This window comes from Ursus arctos, unplaced genomic scaffold (genome assembly GCF_023065955.2).
Source record: "Ursus arctos isolate Adak ecotype North America unplaced genomic scaffold, UrsArc2.0 scaffold_28, whole genome shotgun sequence".
NCBI lineage: Eukaryota > Metazoa > Chordata > Mammalia > Carnivora > Ursidae > Ursus > Ursus arctos.
Window position 1 is genome coordinate 1,928 of NW_026622963.1, and position 20,562 is coordinate 22,489.

General features: G+C 41.4%; 1 long non-coding RNA gene across 4 annotated transcripts; it reads right to left on the minus strand.

Moving 5' to 3' along the window:
• Positions 1-1,611: 1,611 nt before the first annotated feature.
• Positions 1,612-20,271, minus strand: LOC113240828 (uncharacterized). Of its 4 annotated transcripts, XR_008956123.1 has the most exons (8): positions 20,179-20,271; positions 16,999-17,224; positions 14,415-16,498; positions 10,738-10,900; positions 8,669-8,862; positions 8,121-8,243; positions 6,501-6,580; positions 1,612-4,583 (listed from the first exon to the last, which is right to left on the minus strand). It is a non-coding gene; the product is annotated as an uncharacterized LOC113240828 (long non-coding RNA). The 4 variants fall into 4 exon arrangements; XR_008956120.1 differs by having other exon boundaries at positions 16,999-20,270; XR_008956122.1 differs by having other exon boundaries at positions 14,415-17,224; positions 20,179-20,269.
• Between the last annotated feature and the right edge of the window lie 291 nt (positions 20,272-20,562).

Sequence of the window (20,562 nt, forward strand, 5' to 3'; positions counted from 1 at the left end):
GGTTCAGTTAATACAGAACGAAATATAGCTAAATCAATTTTAGTGAGATTTGAATCCAGATTCTCTAAAGCAGTGATTCTCCAAGCGTGGTTGGAAGAACTGTGAGGGGCTCTCAGGCACTTCAAAAGGCTCGAAGTTCTTCTCTTTTCCAACTACACATCTATGTGAGGACAGATTGTTTTCAGATACTTTAAAGTAACACATTGCAACAGACTGAATGCCAAAGCAGACACAAGAAGTTGTCTTCTATTGGGGCGCCTGGGTGGCACAGCAGTTAAGCGTCTGCCTTTGGCTCAGGGTGTGATCCCGGCGTTATGGGATTGAGCCCCACATCAGGCTCCTCCGCTATGAGCCTGCTTCTTCCTCTCCCACTCCCCCTGCTTGTGTTCCCTCTCTCGCTGGCTGTCTCTATGTCTGTCGAATAAATAAATAAAATCTTTAAAAAAAAAAAAAGAATTTGTCTTCTATAAGCCACATATTAAAAAGATTTGTAAAATATATAAAGGGATGCCACTCTTCTCACTAATACTTGTTCTGGAAAATATATTTCTACAAAAACATATCTTGTTAAACTTTAATGAGTTTATTATTTTAAAATAAATGGTTTTTTATACATGCAAAAGAATGAAACTTGACCGCTATCTCACACCATACACAAAAATAAACTCCAAATGGATGAAAGACCTCGATGTGAGACAGGAATCCATCAAAATTCTAGAGGAGAACATAGGCAGCAACCTCTACGACATCGGCCAAAGCAAGCTTTTTCATGACACATCCCCAAAGGCAAGAGAAACAAAAGATAAAATGAATTTATGGGACTTCATCAAGATTAAAAGTTTCTGCACAGCCAAGGAAACAGTCAGAAAAACTAAGAGGCAGCCCACGGAATGGGAGAAGATATTTACAAATGACACTACAGATAAAGGACTGGTATCCAAGATCTACAAAGAACTTCTCAAACTCAATACACGAGAAACAAATAAGCAAATCAAAAAATGGGCAGAAGATATGAATAGACACTTTTCCAATGAAGGCATACAAATGGCTAACAGACACATGAAAAAATGTTCAAAATCATTAGCCATCAAGGAAATTCAAATCAAAACCACACTGAGATACCACCTTACGCCAGTTAGAATGGCAAAAATAGACAAGGCAAGAGACAACAATTGTTGGAGAGGATGTGGAGAAAGGGGATCCCTCCTACATTGTTGGTGGGAATGCAAGTTGGTACAGCCACTCTGGAAAACAGTGTGGAGGTCCCTTAAAAAGTTAAAAATTGAGCTACCCTATGATCCAGCCATTGCACTACTGGGTGTTTACCCCAAAGACACAGACGTAGTGAAGAGAAGGGCCATATGCACCCCAATGTTCATAGCAGCAATGTCCACAATAGCTAAATCGTGGAAGGAGCCGAGATGCCCTTCAACAGATGACTGGATTAAGAAGTTGTGGTCCATATATACAATGGAATATTACTCAGCTATCAGAAAGAACGAGTTCTCAACATTTGCTACAACATGGACGGCACTGGAGGAGATAATGCTAAGTGAAATAAGTCAAGCAGAGAAAGACAACTATCATATGATTTCTCTCATCTATGGAACATAAGAACTAGGATGATCGGTAGGGGAAGAAAGGGATAAAGAAAGGGGGGGTAATCAGAAGGGGGAATGAAACATGAGAGACTATAGACTCTGAGAAACAAACTGAGGGATACAGAGGGGAGGGGGGTGGGGGAATGGGATAGACTGGTGATGGGTAGTAAGGAGGGCACGTATTGCATGGTGCCCTGGGTGTTATACACAACTAATGAATCATCGAGCCTTACATCGGAAACCGGGGATGTACTGTATGGTGACTAACATAATAAAATAAAAAATCATTATAAAAAAAAAAGAAATATTTTCAAGTTTCTACAACATTGAGAAAAAAAAGTGTGTAAATAGGTGAAAGTTGCACATATTTTCACTAATCAGGTGTCATAAAATAAAGTCCTAAGGGTGACAAATATTACGTTATCAGTCTCCTTTTCTGAAATGAAGATTAAAAGGAAAGAAAGCCAAATACCATTCTTTCTATCATTTTGGATTTTTTTCTTAACATACATTACGTCCATACTATTACAATTCCCATACCTGCCACACTAATCTTTAGCCTGTACACATGGTCTAGACAGTCCAACTACACTCCGAAGCACTTTAAAACTTCTCCAAGCTTCTCCAAGCTTCTCCACATGTGCCCTATCTGGATGGTTCCCCACCCCTGCACCCACCTCACCACAACTGTAAATTAGAACATTTCTGTGTCCTGTTCGAATGTTTGTTTTCTCTCTCCTGCAGTCTGTCATGGTAAGCTTCCCGAGAGTGAAAAGGCATCAGAGGTAAAATCCACAAAAGGGATCTGAGTCCCATAAAATACTTGGAGAGGGCTGGTAATCCAGGGAACAAACAGCTGCCCTCACTAACACGATACCAGATCAGCATCCAATCTGCTGTCTGTGCTAGAAACAACTCTCCCAACAGGTACTCACCTCGCTACTTGCTCTCCCCATGTGATGAGTGCAGATTAAATCAATAAGCCGATGGAGGGAGAGAGAGCAATGTTTTACTTCCTCAAGGTGAACAACTCTGTCAGCATGACTGTGAGTTTTAAGTGAAGTGCAAAATTATTTTTAAATACTTGTCAGAAAAGTGTACCTGCTATAAGTAGAACCTGTGATCACAGTTTGTTGAGGCCAAGTGTGCTGGGTCCTTGGAGAGAGGGGGTGCGTATCTGCTTTACGCTAACGATAACAAGAATCGAAGGCAGCTCGTAAGACTTGGAAATCAGGGGCGCCTGGATGGCTCACTGGTTAAGTGTCTGCCTTTGGCTCGGGTCATGATCCCAGGGTTCTGGGATCGAGCCCCACATCGGGCTCCCTGCTCGGCGGGAAACCTGCTTCTCCCTCTCCCACTCCCCCTGCTTGTGTTCCCTCTCTCACTGTCTCTCTCTCTGTCAGATAAATAAAATCTTAAAAAACAAAAAAAATCCACAAAAAATGAATGACGTAGTGTATGGTGACTAACATAACATAAAAAAAAAAAAGACTTGGAAATCAAGTGAACGCTACTGAGCAGCTGTGCAGGGGGGGAGGCAATGCTGGGAAAATGCTTGGAAGCCACTGTTGAGAGATAAAGAGCTTTTAAAAAAGATTCCAAGAAGTGACTTCTTACCAATGTGTACATGATAAGGGGTCTAAGTCTACTATGGGTGAGAGATCATTGAGCTATATGAATCTTTTTCAAATGGAAAACAGAATTTTGAAGATTCAGAACCTGCTATGAATTTCTTTCTTTCTCTCTCCTTCCCTGTGTGTGTGAGTGTGTGTGAGTGAGATGTAGTGGAACTTTATGTATGATACCTCCTTCCCTGCGGTCCTATCTGACTAACCACCACTGGAAAAGCCAAAATACATTTCTCTCCACTTAGACACGTCCTAGGAACAAGCTCAGCTATAAATGCCCACCAACACTGGCTTGGATGGGTTTTCTCTAATAATGAGGTTTCATAGAGCCCCACTTGCTTATTGTATTATCTTGTCTCTTTCTCAATAGTTTTCTCAGGAAATGTCCTTAAAATTCTTAGAATCTTGGTGTTTTTGAGTCTTCCCTGTCATCAGATCCTGCCTCTGTTTTGAAACCTCCAGGAATACCCACTGTCCATAAAATAGAGCCAGCCAACTTTTTCCAATCTCAAATCTAGTTTTTACGTACATGCATGTTGTATTCTAGCCACACTAAATTATCTTTTTTTCTTTAAGATTTTATTTATTTATTTGAGAGAGAGAGAACGAGTAGTGGGGAGGGGCAGAGGGAGAGAGAGAGAGAGAGGGCCCGCTGAGCGGGGAACCCAATGTGGCGCTCGATCCCAGGACCCTGGAATCATGACCTGAGCTGAAGGCAGATGCTTAACCAGCTGAGCCACCCAGGCACCCCACCACACTGAATTATTAAAAATTTTGAAAGAATATAACCTTCCATTTTTCATTCATTTACTCATATATTTTTTTCTTCAGATGTTCCTAGAACACTCGCAGTGATCATCAAGTTATTATTCAGATGTCACTTCCACAGATTTCCCAGAAAGAATCAACATAATGACACATCATATATGTCCATACTCACGTACACACTGTGCACGTTGCAACTATGACTACTGGTCTGCCCCCAGGATAGACTATGGGGCATCCAGGGACAAGAACTCTCGTTTATTTTACAAAGTGTTTTCCAAAGTGCATGGCACATATCAAATACGCTGTAAAAATATGTTTATAAATAGCTATTTCTCAAATTCTGCTAGTTTGTTAAGATAAACCTACATACCTGCATTTTTCAATCCATTATTAAAATGGTTATTAATAATGCGTGTGGCATTATCCAGATTACCAACGCTGGATTAGAAAGCTAGAAAGAGAACGCTGACTCTCACCTGCAGGAGCAGCCATCTGAAGCCCAGGAGCCTTAACTACCACGTTCAGCTTCGGAAACCTCCAGATGCACATTATAGGCTTCATTACAAATTTCCAAGCCAATCTTCCCCTGGTAAGACATCAAAAGAGGGGTGATACGGAATACATTTCACAGTGAACAGGCAGAGGAAGGGAAAAAAAGGGTTTTTGTGACAATCACTTGAAGCTCAAACCACCTTCTCCACAACATATGTTCTATCTTGGAGAGAAAGGACAGGGATTCTGTCATAAAACTACATAGCATGGAGGAAAGGGGAGTCCTTCAATGGGGCTCTCTAAACCAGGGCTGAGACCTATGGCATGTAGCTGCTTCTGCCACGATGGCCACCGTGGTTAAAGAAAAAAGTAGACATTGGTCCACTGAGGTTCAAGGTCATCCTGAGTCATTTCACTGCCGTGGCTGGAATTCTGGAGGACACGAGCCCCCAGCATGGATGCTGAAGGTGGAATGTGGAGGTGTGGTTCAAGGGAGGGGTGGCGGCAGCAGCTACAGGAAATTCTATAGGTTCACAGATTTTCCTAACAAATTACACCTCTTCCTGATTTTGGTTTGGAAAAGGCTGTAAAGAGGACAAAGGGAAATAAAATGTTTTAATATCCTAAACCCTCAATTTTCAAATGCCCAGATCTGTATAGAAAATACAAAACAAAAAAATCAAAGAGGGCTTAAACATCTGTTTACTTAATGACAGGCCAAATTCTGTATTTTAAAAGACTGTTGTAATAGTTTACAGGTAGATTATACAATTGGTTTAAATTAGATTATAAACGAATGGTCCAAATTAGCCCTGTGAAGACCCATCCTCTTTCCTTGGAAAAAAAAAATTCTGTGTACAAAGTAAAAATGCCTTAAAACCATCATAGCATGGGGAGAGCACCTGGGAGTGGACGGAGAGAATTCATTATTTAAAGATGATTTTCTTCATTGGTGCCCCCAAACCAGCTAAATTTAGCTTTGCACATGTTGAGCGTGGCTGCCCGGAAAATGCTCCACTCAGATCTCTGGCTACAGGGAACATATTGACTGGTGGCCCTTGCTCTTGTCTGAATTTTCTACCACTTTGTTTTCCCTATCATCTCACTTCCAGTGGGCTGCTCTCAGCCAGTGACGAAGAGATACCCATTCCTCTAAGATGCAGAATTTCTTTGATGGGTCATTTTGGCTCAAAGACTCCCTCAATGACACGTTCTTGGAACTACTTGCAATCTGAGACCCTGCCTAATGGAATTCCCCTTCCTTACTCTTTTCTTCACATGGGTCAGGATTCTCCTCACCTTTTCTGACTTCCCTTTTCTTTTGTAGGCATTTTCCCAATTAGTCTCTTATAGACCTAATTCCTCTAATTCTCTGGCTTTCTCTTCTCAGAGGCCCTGAACTGAAGCATCAAGTGACTTTATCCCCATCTGAGATCCTCTATTAACAACATTTCTTCCAGCAAAGAGAAATACATAAATTCTCTAGTCCTTTAGCTTAAAATGCAACAAGCATACAGAGTTTCTTTCTCTCTTTCTTTCTTTCTTTCTTTCTTTCTTTTTTTTAACACAAACGATATTGAATCCTTGTATGGTGAGTTCCATGGTAGTCCTCCCAAAAAGTCCCTATCTTAACCCCCAAAACCTGTGACTATGACCATAGTTGGAAAAAGTTATTGTCCACATGTAATTACATTAAGGTTCTTGAGATGAGATCACACTTGATTATCTCGGTGGACCCTAAATTAAATACCTTATACGAGATAGAAGACACAGAAGCAAGAGCCATGGGAAGATAAAGACAGAGAAGGAAGTTATGTAGTCGGAGGTCAAGGAACATGGGATCTACCAGAACCTGGGAGACTCAAGGAAGGATTCTCCCCTATAGTCTTGGGAGTGAGCTCAGGCCTGCTGACACTTGATTTAGACTTCTGGCCTGGAAAACTGTGACAGAACAAATTTCTGTTATTTTAAGCCATCAGGTTCAAGTTTGTGGTAATTTTTTTTACATTACCCTTAGCAACTGAGACACCCTGCCAAGTTAGAAGACTGAGATGATCAGCTTTTCATCTCCTTTGAGTACTGAACAGGTACCTGGGAATAAAACGAAATAGAGTATAAACCTCATAGCAAAACACAGTAAGAACATGAGAAAGAAAGGAAAATTATAAACAAATATTACTCATGAACATGCTGAAAATCTTCAATGGAACATTAACAGAACAAGTCCAGAATATACCAAATGACAATATGTCATCAGAAAGTGGGTTTGCCTCAAGAATGCAAGTTTATGGACGCCTGAGTGGCTCAGTCGGTTAAGCGTCTGCCTTGGGCTCAGGTCATGATCCTGGGGTCCTGGGTTCAAATCCCGCACAGGGCTCCTTGCTCAACAGGGAGCCTGCTTCTCACTCTGCCTGCCACTCCCCCTACTTGTGCTTTCTCTCTCTCTCTGACAAATAAAAGAAAAGAGAATGCAAGTTTATTGTGGTCATCATTTTGCAATATACACAAATATTGAATCATTATGTTTGTGCACCTAAAACTAAAATAATGTGACGCAGCAATTATTTCAATAAAAGAGAAAAAATGTTTGGTTCAACATTTAAAAATGAATAATACTTTTTTATCATACTAACAAATTAAAGAGGAAATGTCGTATGATCAACTCAACAGATGAAGAAGAACATCTGACATGAACAAATGGAGAGATACGTCGTGTTCATGGATATAAAGAGTCAGTGTTACTAGGGTGTCAGTTCTCCCCAGTTTGCCTTTAGAGTCGACAAAATATTAATCAATATCCCAGCCATTTACATGGAGGATTTGACTATCTAATCCTAAAATTTATATGGAAATGCCAAGGACGTAGCAAAAATAATTGTGAAAAGATCATTACACTCCTACTGCCTGATTTTACTTATTCTGATTTTCATCCTCACTCACAGCTACAGTTACCAAAATGTTATATAAATGTCATACGGATACAGAGATCTATGAAATAAAAAATAGGTAGACCACAACTAGACCCAAATATATTTATGTTCAATTGTTGTTCAACAAAAGCACCAAGGTAAGTCAATGAGCAAGAAATCGTCTTTTCAGCAGTGGTGCTGGAACAACTGGATATTTGTACAGATCAAAATGAAAATGAACTCTTATCTCACACCTATGCAAAAATTAATTCAAGATGGATCACAGACCTAAATGTAAAAATTAATAGCATAAAACTTTTAGAATAAAATATAGGGGAATATCTTTGTAAAGAGAGAGGAGACAAAGATTTCTTTTACAGGACCCAAAAAAGCTAAGAATAAAAGGAAAAAAATGATAAATGGGCTTTATTAAAATTAACTTTGCCCTTCAAATGACATTATTGAAAAATGAAAAATCAACACATATCTGAAAAAAAGACTTGTATTCAGAATATACTACAGGAAAAACACTCCTGTAATTCAATAATATAAAATCAAATAACGTAATAAAAATAAACAAAAATTTGAAAAAAGACACTTTATTGAGAAATATATACAAATGACCAAGCGTATGAAAATATTCTCAACATCCTTAAATATGAGAAAAATGAAAACTTAAGCCATGAGATGCTGTTACATATCATAATTTTCAGAGGACTTACAAATTTTGGGGCACCTCGGTTGCCCAGTTGGTTAAGTGTCTGACTCTTGATCTCAGTTCAGGTTTGATCTCAGGGTCGTAAGGTCAAGCCCCATGTAGGGTTCCACGCTGGGTGTGGAGTCCACTAAAAAAAAACAAATAAATAAGAAAGACACAAATTTCAAGTGTTGGCGGGCTATTAAGCAGATGGAATTTTCATACTTTGCTCATGAGAGTGTAAGATAATACTACCACTTTGGAAAAGCAGCTTCCACAATGTGAAACACATAACTCTGCGACCCAACAATTCCATGCCTGGGATTTTCCCCAAGATAAATCAAAACCCATGTCCACCAAAGACTTGTGCAAGAATGCTTACTCATAACTGCCCAAATTGGAAAAAACTCAAATGTCCATCAATAGATAAATGAATAAATACATTTTGGTGTGTTCTAGAAAATGGATTACTATTTGACTATAAAACGGAACAAACCACTGATAAACAAAGCAACATGGATGAATCTTAGTATTTTTTTAGTGAAAGCAAACAAAATACAATAGAGTACATACTCTATTATTCCAAGTATTAGAAGTTCCAGAACAGGGGCGCCTGGGTGGCGCAGTCGTTAAAGCGTCTGCCTTCGGCTCAGGGCGTGATCCTGGCGTACCGGGATCGAGTCCCACATCAGGCTCCTCTGCTGTGAGCCTGCTTCTTCCTCTCCCACTCCCCCTGCTGTGTTCCCTCTCTCGCTGGCTGTCTCTCTCTGTCAAATAAATAAATAAAATCTTAAAAAAAAAAAAAAAAAAAAAAAAGAAAGCGAAAGCTTTAAAAAAAAAAAAAAAAAAAAAAAAAAAAAAAGAAGTTCCAGAACAGGTTAAATCAATTGCAGTGACTTAGATAATTCATTGTTATAATTAGAGGGAAGATAGGGGAGAAATGACTAAAAAGGGACATTAGGCAACTTTTGGGAGTTATTCTATCTTCTTTATTTGGGTTACAAACAATGTGTAATTTATCAATATTTCTTAAATAAGACACTTAAAATCTGTGTGTATTATGGGATACACTTTTACCTCATTAAAAAGAAAAAATTAAAAGCTGGTAAGCAATGATTTGTCAAACATGAGCTGGAGTAGAAAGTAGAAATTAATGCTAAAACTAAGAGAAATCAAGGTAGGATACATTTTTAAATAGGTTTCTTTAAAAAGACATACTGAACATGAAATCATATGGACTCATAAAGTAGACTACAATATTGCCTCTTAATTTTTCTAGCTGGCAGTGAAAAATGGGCAAGTTGATCAGTTTACTCCAGTGAGTTTCAGAGTCTGTTCATTGACAACCACCTGGGACATTTTGTGAAAAACACAAATTCCTGGACCTATACCTCCATATTCTGAGTCTGTCCATCTGGGGAAACACCCAAGATTCAGTATTTTGAAAGTTTTCCTCAGTGAGTCTTACCTTAGTTTGGGATTTGCTGAGTTACACCATTCATAGAATCTATGAATCAATTATTCAGGAAAAGCTCAGCAATTCCTAACACTACTAATAAAAATTAACTTACTCTGAAAATCCTCACAAGGAGGGTTCTTGTAACAAAATGTGTCCTTAACAATATTCTGACAGTAAATTCAGGAACAAGTTTTAGAGAGGTGCTTCATAATATAAATCCTCATTCAGGAGGACCTCGACACAAGTCAAAGGAGTGAATTCAAACCTAGCTCAGTAACTGCAGTTCCACAGAGTGGTCAATGGATAAACGTCAAGTATGTAACTCCTGCTGCTTTAGATTAATAGAGGAGCCGATTTTAGACTATCCAAAGAAACAGAGATTGCAAGTTCTTTAGGCAATCATTCATTAAGATTTTTCTTTCTGATGAACTTTTCTATTTTTAAGACGGTATTCTTCAGCAGGTATCCAAATCGTAGTTATTCTGTATTGCCCTCTAAGTACCAAGCCATACAATTTAACAGTCTGTTATTATTAGTTTACATGTTCAAATGACAATTCAGGAACTCAATCTAAATTTAGGAATGGCTGTGGTGAATTTCAGTCAGGAATCAGACAAAAATAATCAACTTTTGTTTGGTACATGTAACATTTGCCAAACTAAAATAGTTGCTTTGTGAATCATTATCCTTTCAGAGACAGACCTCTGACTCTCTGCATTCATTTTTCTAACCAGCTTTTCCAATTGAGGGTCTTTAGTGTTCATGAATGATAGTAATAATGATGAAGATTATGCTAAAACCCTTATAAAACACATTAAGAAAGTACTAATCAACCAAATTTGAAATGGGAACAGAGTTTGGGAGAGGAGAGATTTTGATATACCCATTAGAAGACTATAATTTCATATCCAGAAATCCTAGTCTCTCTTTTTATGTGCAAAAGAAAAAAATCAGGGGACTGATTAACCAAGCATTCAAAGGATTCAAAGAGGCAGAGAAAAACTAACTTATTAATATCACCCTTCATCCTTACTCTCCTTTGTGACAACCATCACCTTTCTTAACTAATTGGCCCCAACTGATCAGCTATAAAAAGAAATTTAACTAAATTAAAGACCAACTGATTTTTTTTTTTTGAGACAGTGCTGCCAAAACACTAAAATCATGACCAAAAATGGGGCACCTGGGTGGCTTAGTTGGTTAAACATCCAACTCCGGATTTCAGCTCTGGTCATGATCTCAGGGTCGAGAGATCGAGCTGCATCAGGCTCCATGCTGGGTATGGAGCCTGCTTAAGATTCTCTCTCTGCCTCACCCTCCACTCAGGCTTGCACTCTCTCTCTCTCCTAAAAAAAAAAAATCATTACCAACAAGACAAATACATAGCATGATCATATGTGCATCCAATTTAGGTGAGGATACCAGAAAACCAAGAAAAGGGGCACATGAAAAAGGAGCAAATGGTAGTCACCATCACAGACAATCAGGCTTTCAGGTTTTAATATCCACTGACAGGTCATGATATACACTTTGTAGTCCCCTAGACTAGCTATTTAGATTTAATGCTGCTTTTAAAATTTGTAAATTGGCTTTCTCTTCATTAAATATTAGGATGATACTTGGATGAAATAGGAAAACCTGGTAGTTTATTTAATACCTCCTGGCTGTGTTGTTATTCCTTCCATATTTAATTATTTTATTGACATAAAAATGATAGTTTGCAGACTGCTCAAATTGGAAATAACTCTATTATAAAGAAATCAAACAATTTAACGTATACAACTTTTGCCAGATCTCTCTCTTTTAATTATATCTTTCAAGAATATAAAAGTCTGTAATAGGTCTCCTCAGTAGTCATAAAAAACAATAACAAAAACAAAATTAAAGGCTCTAAGTATCAGTCAGAAAAACAATAGCCAGAATTTTGTGGTAGGTTTATCAAGGCCTGTACTCTCTACATCGCAAACAAAAATACACCTTTAAACATAAAAATCAACATTTACTCACTTCTCAGATATATAGAGAAAAAAGCAATGAATCATTAAAAAGCAATTAATCATAAATTGATTCATTCATGCATGTCATCTTTGCAACCTGCGAGTTCTGTTTCTCGTGTGTGTGTGCGTGTGTGTAGTATTTTATCAGTCCTTATGCTTTTTGAAAGGAAATACTCTCAACTTACTCTGTCAAATTTAGAGTATCTATGCGGGGTCTAGAGATTCTTAAACTTTAAAGAATATAAAATAAACAGAAGTACAGAAGTAGACGACGGAAAGATGGTCACCAGAGGATGAGGAGGAAGTGGCAGGGGGAGTTGTTCAATAGTGTAAGTTACGGTTAGAGAACAGACATTCCAAAGATCTGCTGGATGATTAACAGTTAACAGAAAGGTATGTGTACTTAAAATTTTATTAAGAGGGTAGATCTTATGGGTGTTCTTACCACAAATGAGCAAACAAAGGGACAGAGGAAACTCTGGGAAGTGATGGATATGTTTATTGTGGTACAGTAACATGTGTATACATTTGTCCAAACTCACTAAGTTGTATATTTTAATTATATGCAATTTTTTGTATACCAATTATACCTCAAAAAAGCTGAAAGAAAAAAAAAATCTCTTGTTGGCTAAGCAATTAAGTCAACTAGGAGACTTCCTAAAGTTTAAATAGTCCTAATGAGGCCAGTTAACTAATGAGGTGTGAAGAGTCAGTTGACTACCAGTAGTTTTCAACATTCTAACAAATCCTCTTCATTCTAACAAATCAATGACCCACGTGACTGACAGGTCCTCAGAACATCTAGACTTCTTGCTCTTTTCCTCATTGATCCTGCATTTAGGTAAGTTTTCCTCTCTTCTAGGGCTATTCTCTTTCAAGTTAAAAGTTTATGGAAAAGACTTGGCTAGTGATGTTCCAAATGCAAACATTTTCTTCTCAGAGACTTTTCAAAATGCGACCATCTTGGCCGCTCCCTTCAAAATTAAGTACTATAAACACAAACTGTGTCTGGTAGATTATGAACAGGGCTCCAATTAGTTCCGGAACATAGAAACAGCAGCCAGAGGAAGAAAGATTTTATATTAAAGCACGTCCAAGTAAACTCTATTACTTTCAATTACAGCCCTGGAGCTACGTTTTAGAAGACAGCAACTAAAAAACAACACAAAACAAACAAACAAGAGCTGAAGTAACAGAATTAATTCCCACATGTGAGACTATGCAACACAGGTATGGAATTTTGTAACATTTTATGTGCTTGAGTTCCTTCTTCACTTTTTACAAATCCTTCAGATGGTGTATGTATCCATAATAGGTTTTTCTCCCTCCCTTAGACAAATCTACTTTTCCTATTTATTTCTGTTCCTGGGATTGGTAGTGTTATCATCCCCCCTGCTTACTTCAGTGAGAAACTTGAGAGTCATGTTTGATTTTCGCTGTCCTTCATGATGAAATTCAATCAGCCACTAAATCCTGTGATTCTGCATTGGACCCACCGCCACCATCTCATTTCAGACCCTAATCATATCGGCCCTACATTATTGCTTGGCGTCCTCTTGCCCGTCTTCCTGCAGTCTGATCAAGCCAGTGGTGTGTTATTACTTAACACATTAATCCTGCTGTCTTCCTACTTTTAACAAATGAAGTATAATGTCCTTCATGTAAAAGACCCTTCCAAGTTCTTGTGTCTTATAAACTACCTTTCTTTTCTCCCTCCCATTACTCCTGCGCATGCCTGCTCTCCCCAGACACAATGCATTTCACTACTGCTGGAAACTGCTGGGCTTTAAAAAACAACAAAACAAAAAACCCCTCCATGTCTGCATTCACTAGGTTATTTGTTTGTGTATACCCCCATCTTTCTCACTAGAATGTGGATCCTTCAAGTTTAGACACCTGTCTTGATCATATTTTTATCATCCAGTTAGTTCAATGCCGTGCATATAGTTGGTTCAAGTACCCATGTTTGCATAATACCAAAACCTTTGATTTGGGGCTGCAAGTACTATGTCTTCATTATCCTATTTTATAATAAGCTTATCATTGACAATTTCTTTTTTCCTTTTCCTAACACTCTATTTCACTCTGATCGACGGAAGGAAGTACAGCGAGGAGGAGGTAGTCAGTAGAAACTGGCTGTGGGAGATGGGGTAGTGTTGGGTAAAACTGTACAGTTTGATCGTGGGCTCTGGAACCAAGCTCCCTGACTTTGAATCCCGGCTCGACAATCTGACATTATGTGACCTGAGCAGGTTATTTGGACAATGGACATGTCGTTCTCTAACTGGGGACCACACAACACTTCGGAAATACCTCTGAAGTATCAGGTTCTCTTCGAAGGATTGTGGACAGAGCGGTGAAGACAAATTCTGTGCCCATCAGGCTTATACTTTGTAGCAGTTATCTCAAAGATTTATTGGGAGAATTACATGATATAATGGATACAAAGCACTTTGTAGAGTGCTAGTCACATAGCAAGTGCTAAGTGAATGTTATCTATCATTGTTATTACTACTACTATTCATTACTCGTATCCTTATTATTTAATCGGCCGGCATGGATACCACAATGCTGATGTGTCATTTGTTGCCTCTATTCTAATCCTCACAATCCCTATTTCTAGACGTGCCCTTTTCTGCAGGTGGCTCAGCCCACTAGCTCTCCCCTAAAGCCTAGGTTTAGTTAGCATTGATAGTGCAGCGGAGCAAAACCACAGTAAGAGACCTAAACAAAATGGAGGTAAGTCATATGTCTGATAGTGAATTTAAAGTAATGCTCATAAAGATAGTGCAATTATGAGAAGCTTTTGAGAGAGAGAGGAGACCTACTCAGAAGAAGTCTCCTTGATGCTGGCTCCACGCACCTGCTGTACCTGCGTGGCCTTCTCCAGTGCGTCTGTAAACCGCTCGCTCCCTAGCTGCCATGGCCTCGGGGTCCAGTGGTTCGCCTTCAGCATCCTGACTCTCACCTCCTGCTCCGTGTCATTCTCACAGCTGCCGCTCTGGCTTCCGTGATCGATGGCACTTGACCTTTCTTAACCGCCTCCATCTGCAGTTTGATTACTCGCGTGCTTGGCTCACCGAATTACAACCCAGTGGATGACCACCAGCCAGATGCGTGCAGCTTCCTCCTGGGTCTCATGACTCCACATGTTTAACCTACACGCTGTCCCTTTACAACGAACGTGACCGAGGGTATCTAACCGACGTGCGTGTAACGACACAAGGAATCGTCACGGCACTCCCTGGAGGCAGGTATGCTTTCTATTTCCTTTTTCAGATAAGGAAATGGAGGTACAGCAAGGACAGGTAATTCGTCACAGTGTTCTCATTAGGAAGCTACAGAGCTGGGGTTTGAGTCCATTCAGTCTGACTCAAGAGGCTGTGTTCTGAGAGATGATGAAATACTTCTTCTCCCCTGACCTGAGGATGACAGCCCAGAATTTCAGAGCCTGGATCTCACATACAGCTCAAGTGGGTTTCTTTCTGTCAAATCAATGTATAAAAATTACATGGAGTTGATATTTGTCATTTTAAGCTAGCCAGCATCCATTTCTACTTCCCACTAGTGCCCTGAGGTTTTCTTGAGAAATTATGTCTTCCAAAGCATGTGAGGCCTTAGAAGGCAAGTCAATTAAGATAGAACGCTCAGCCCAACCTCTCAGAAGCTTGCAAAGTACCAGGAGTCTCTATCACAATGATTTTTTTTTTTTTTTGCATCATTGATAACAACAGAGGTTTGCCCAGCTGACCTATGCTCCCCTAATCAAACTCCCTCTCAGGACTGTGAAATTTATGAAATTTGAAATTTGAATGTCACAAATGGGAAGTAAAACAAACACTAAAACTGTGTTCATTTATTTATTCATTCCAGCAGTGGTGCCTGAAGAAGACTGCCTGGGGGTCCTTGCTATGGAGACCCTGCCCCTCTAGGTGTAAAGTTCTTTCCTTTTGAGTTTGGTTTCCAGTTCTCCCTTCAGTTTGGGTGCCTTCTCATCCTTCTAATAAATTCCCTTTCTACTTAAATTACAGTGTTGGTGTCCATTGCTTTCCAGCTGTTATATATTATAGGTACTGGCTAATTAGTAATTCTAGGATGGCCATTTCTTAGGAAGAAGTATTTTTTATTAGCTAGTCATTTTGTCCTCCCTTATTTGAATTGCTGGCATTGGCTTCTTCAAACACAACGTGATTATTCTGAAAGATTAATTTAGGCAAAAATATGATGCCAGATGAGGAAAAAATCCATGTGGAAAAAAGTACACAATATTTTATCAGCTGCTATCTCAGACATGGGGAAGGGGGAAGAGAGCAAGAGAAGGAAGGCAGGAGAGAGAGAAGAAAGGGAGAAAGAAGGAGAAAGGGAGGAATAAAAGGGGAAGGTAAGAGGAGGAAGAAGAGGAGGACACAGAGAGGAAGAAAGAGAGAAAGAAAAGAAGGAAAGAAGGAGAGAAAGAAAGAGGCTCTGTGGTTATTTGCAAGTAGCAATTCTGTTCATGCAGCCCCAAACAGGAAATTCACAGCTCAGGTAAGATAGCATGTCACAGACTTAGATCTATATATGTGTGGAAGAGTGGGTGTTAAAATGGATTTCTTTTCTGAAATGTGAACTCTAAATTCCACACTTGGAAGCAAATAAGGAACCTTCTGTCTGTGATTAGAAAATCCGTCTCGGCAAAATAGAAATGGTAAAGCCTTAATGCTCAGACCCACCAACCTCCCCATAGCCTTTCTCAAAACTCCTGTGAACACTTGGACATTCATTATTCAAGTTAAACACTGAGTGCCATAATCAGTGAATGAGACTCTTAGACTCTCTCTATATGAGGTAAGAGGGAAATTAGACCATACAGATAGGAGCCAGTTTCCATGGGGCAGATACTGCACTGGGTGGTTTCCATCCATTTTCTTGTTTTCACAATCCTAGGCGATGGGTAGTACAGTCTTCCTTTTTAGACACACAGAAACAGAGTTAGGGTGGGGTAAAATAATTTTCCACAGTTCACCTACCTAGGGAGTCACCAAGATAACACATGTGTATGTATCTGCGTGTTTCTAGTTTGATGAATCATTGAGTATAATCGCCGTTGGAATTGATCGTGTTCATACATATTGTGTTGATGCACAATATTTAAGGATAAATCAAAAAGACTTCCCACTATGCTTAGCTGCATCTTGGGAGTTGTTCTGACTGAACTGTTATAAAGCTCTTCGTTTTGTTGTACTCATTTACTTCACCTGACTCTTAAAATCTTGACTGAGAAAAAAGATGCCTCTGGTCATGAGTCTAATCTGCCCTCCTTCAATTCAGCCATCCTAAGTGTCTTTGTCTTTCCCATTTCCCTCCACCATCTTATCTCACTTTTAAAATCTTTACTCTAATTTGCATTGGTCATCTCTTTCTGTGTAATAAACTACGGTGAAATGCAGTAGTTTAAAATAACTTACAGTTACTGGCTCACAGATCCTCTGAGGGATCTGGTTCAGCTGAGCTTGGTCCTCTGACAGGCGGCAGCCATGATGTTGTCCAAGGCAGGCATCACCCCAAGGTTCAGCTGGGGCAGGATCTGCTCCCAGGGTCACGGACCTGCTAGGACTCATTGATTGATGGCCTGAGGCTCCCCTCAGTTCCTTACCACTTGGGCCTCTTCAGAGGATAACTCGACTCCGGCACCTGGGTTCATCGGAGTATGCAAGTGAGAGATCAACAGAGGGTGTACGACTGCCATTTTTATAACCCAATCTTGGAAATGACATGACTTGTATTGTGTTCTCTTTTTTAGAAGGAAGCCACTAGAGGAGAGGAGTTAAGATGGCGGAGGAGTAGGGGACCCCTTTTTCAGCCGGTCCCCTGAGTCGAGCTGGATAGGTACCAGACCAGCCTGAACATCTACGGAATCAGCCTGAGACGCAGGAAGATACATCTGGATCTCTACAAATGAACATCTCCAGCGCTGAGTATTGAGGTACGAAGCGGGGAGCCGTGAAACCGCGCACATATATGGGAAGATAAACGGAAGGGGGAAGGGGGAGGGAGCCGCCACGCTCAGCGCCAGGAAGCGGTAGCCACCTGCACCGGGAGCGGGCGGGGATGGCACCGCAAGAGAGCAGACTGAGATGGTGAGCCTGGGAACGCGCCTGCGACCAGTCTGAAAGGGAGCTCCGGTGCGCTCACTGGAACCAGACTGAGACCGGGAGCTCCGGAGCGCGCGGGGGCGGCTGGCACTGTTAGAAACACGAAGGACAGAGACGAGCTGGCCCTGGAAGTGAGGGCTGGGACGCCAGGTGTGGGGTGCACAACCACAACCTGTCGTTGGTCTAATTCATCAATTACTTAAACATTCAGGACTCTTCCTACCTTTTCTTTTTCTAACTGATATTTGTACTCGCATGAAGTGTCATCGTTTCTAATTAACACTAATGTCAAAATAGAGATGCGCTGACACAATATTCACAAAATGGAACTTTCCTGTTGTAATTTTTAACATAGCATTTTTAAAAGTTCATACATAGTTTAGTTATTTTGGTAACTCATACTGGAGAAAATCTGCATTGAAAAACTCTAAATACTGACATTAAGTTTAAGCCTAGAGAACAAAAATTGTCTAATTTCATAGATAATAAGGAACCAAAGAGAAAGCATGGAAGTTGTCGTCTAATAATTTTACACATATGCATCCTCTATTATTCTACTACTGAGGGGCATATTTTATGACCATTATATCTGCATTAATTACTTCCATGTGGGCCTGCACAGGTATAATGAATGTACCACAGCAGAATGAAAAGTCTGGGAATGACTTGGTGGCATCTGTCATGAACAATTAAATTTCGTTCTTGTATTTGGTGAACTTCCACTGTCTGTTCCTTTAGACAATGGACCATCTATAAAAACCAATACAGCTTTTTTTTTATAATGATTTTTTATTATATTATGTTAGTCACCATACAGTACATCCCCGGTTTCCGATGTAAGGCTCGATGATTCATTAGTTGTGTATAACACCCAGTGCACCATGCAATACAGCTTTTAAACTAACTTCCAATTCAATTCCTAAAGCAACACACAGACTGAGTTCCATTTCACTCCCCTTTAGTCACCTTCTCTGTGGGTTCTAGACTATTTCCTTGCCTCCTTTCCATGCTGAGCAAGGAGCCTGATGCGAAGCTCGATTCCAGAACCCTGGGATCATGATGTGAGCCAAAGGAAGACACTTAACTGGCTGAGCCATCCAGCAGCCCCACCCACAGTTTTCTGAAGCCAAAGGACACTTTCTCACACGATGACTTCACATGCCTTCACGTGATACCAGAGATCCGCACTTTGCCTCAAGGAGGTGGGAGATGAAGGCAATTGCAAACACTCACGGTGGCTTCCCAAATACAAGGACCCGCCTGGAGACAGTGAGACCCTTATGAGCCCACGAGAGGGGGCTGTGATACTCTTGCTGTGGCTGGGCTGGTCCAGAGAGCCAAAAGTGTTTCCCTGGCTGACGTCTCTGGGGAACAGATGCCCCACACTGTGAGTGAGTCCCTGCCACTGACCTGTCCAGAGATGGCCATCATCCTTGGGGAGGATGAGGATCAAGGACAATGCCAGAGGAGACCTCATCTGTCTCTTTTATCATTTCCTATTGTGGACAGTGGACAAATAACTGCCTACCTTAGTCCCCAGCTACCTTAGTCTCATCTGTGAACGACCCAGAGGTTTGACAAAACACTTAAGATTTTGTCCTCACAACTGCCCCAATTTTTTTTTCTGACATCTGGGGGCTTAGGTCTTAACTGCCGCTTGCCCATGACACTGACAAATGCTTTTGTGGTTGTCTTATTTTAGGACATTTTGCAGAAGTCATTTCTGAAAAGGCTACAAAGCAGAATGTCAGTGTGGTCCCATCCAAGCTGCAGAACAGGATGTCAGTGCTATTTTATTTTCATTGTCCTGACTCTGTACTTTCTTGTTGGGGACCTGGTCCTGACTACCTAACTAAGAAGAAACTAAAAAAAGGGGGAAGATGCGGGTTTCACCTCCTCCAAGAAATCACCACCCCTGCAGCTCAGTGGGGGAGAACCCTCCATCACTCCGAACCCGCTTCTTTCCAGGGGCCTTTCCTTCAAAACAACCCTCTCAACTTCCTCCTCCTCCTCCATGAAATACTGAACAGGGGACAGCCCTGCTCTGACACCCGTGAGACACTGACGACAGACGTCGAGGGAGACACTCGGAGACGGGAAGAACCGTGAAAATATCTGCTCTGCCCACAGCCGTCTGCAGAGCGCGCCGTCGCTACCGAACTTCCAGACACTGAACCGACAGCCCCACCCGGGTGTGGACGCGGGGAGGACCCTGCAGGGCCGAGGCCGGGGAGCACGAGCAGCGGGCGGCCGGAGGCTCCCTGACTGCAGACTGCCTGCGGAGCCCCGGGACCGGATCCGTGTGCGCGTAAACACAGACCCGCGGACAGCCCAGCGGATCCGAGCCCAGAAAGGGGAGACCCCACAGCCCCGCCAGGGAACCCACGTCACCGCACACAAAGCCACAGAAACCCTACACAGCGCGCCCTTCCTCCGCGGGGTCCTGTGAGCACGGACCCCTCGGCAGTCCCCGCTCAGCCGGCTTCTCCTCACCTTCTCCTCCCGCGGCGGGCCCTGGGGCGGCCCCACGTCCTCCACAGCCGGTCGGGAGGAGGCGTTTCTCCTGGAACCGCAGGCAGAGAGGAAGCCGCTCCAGCGCGCATGCCCCGCACGGTGGGGGAGCTGCGCTCGGCTCGGGCGCCCCCTGCAGCCAGCGTCACGCCCGCTAAATGAGTCACCCGCCCCTGGACCTCACCTCCTCCATCCGCAAGGTCATCGGGGTCAGTCACCTTTCCTAGCAGGTCACAAGGGTCAGCCCAGCCCTCCCCAGGGAGGCGAGACCGTGTCCAGGCTCCAGAGATGGAAGCAGAGGCCCGGCGCGCCGCCCCGGGCCACACTCACTCCTAGTGACAGACTATTCCTACAGGTCCAAGAAGC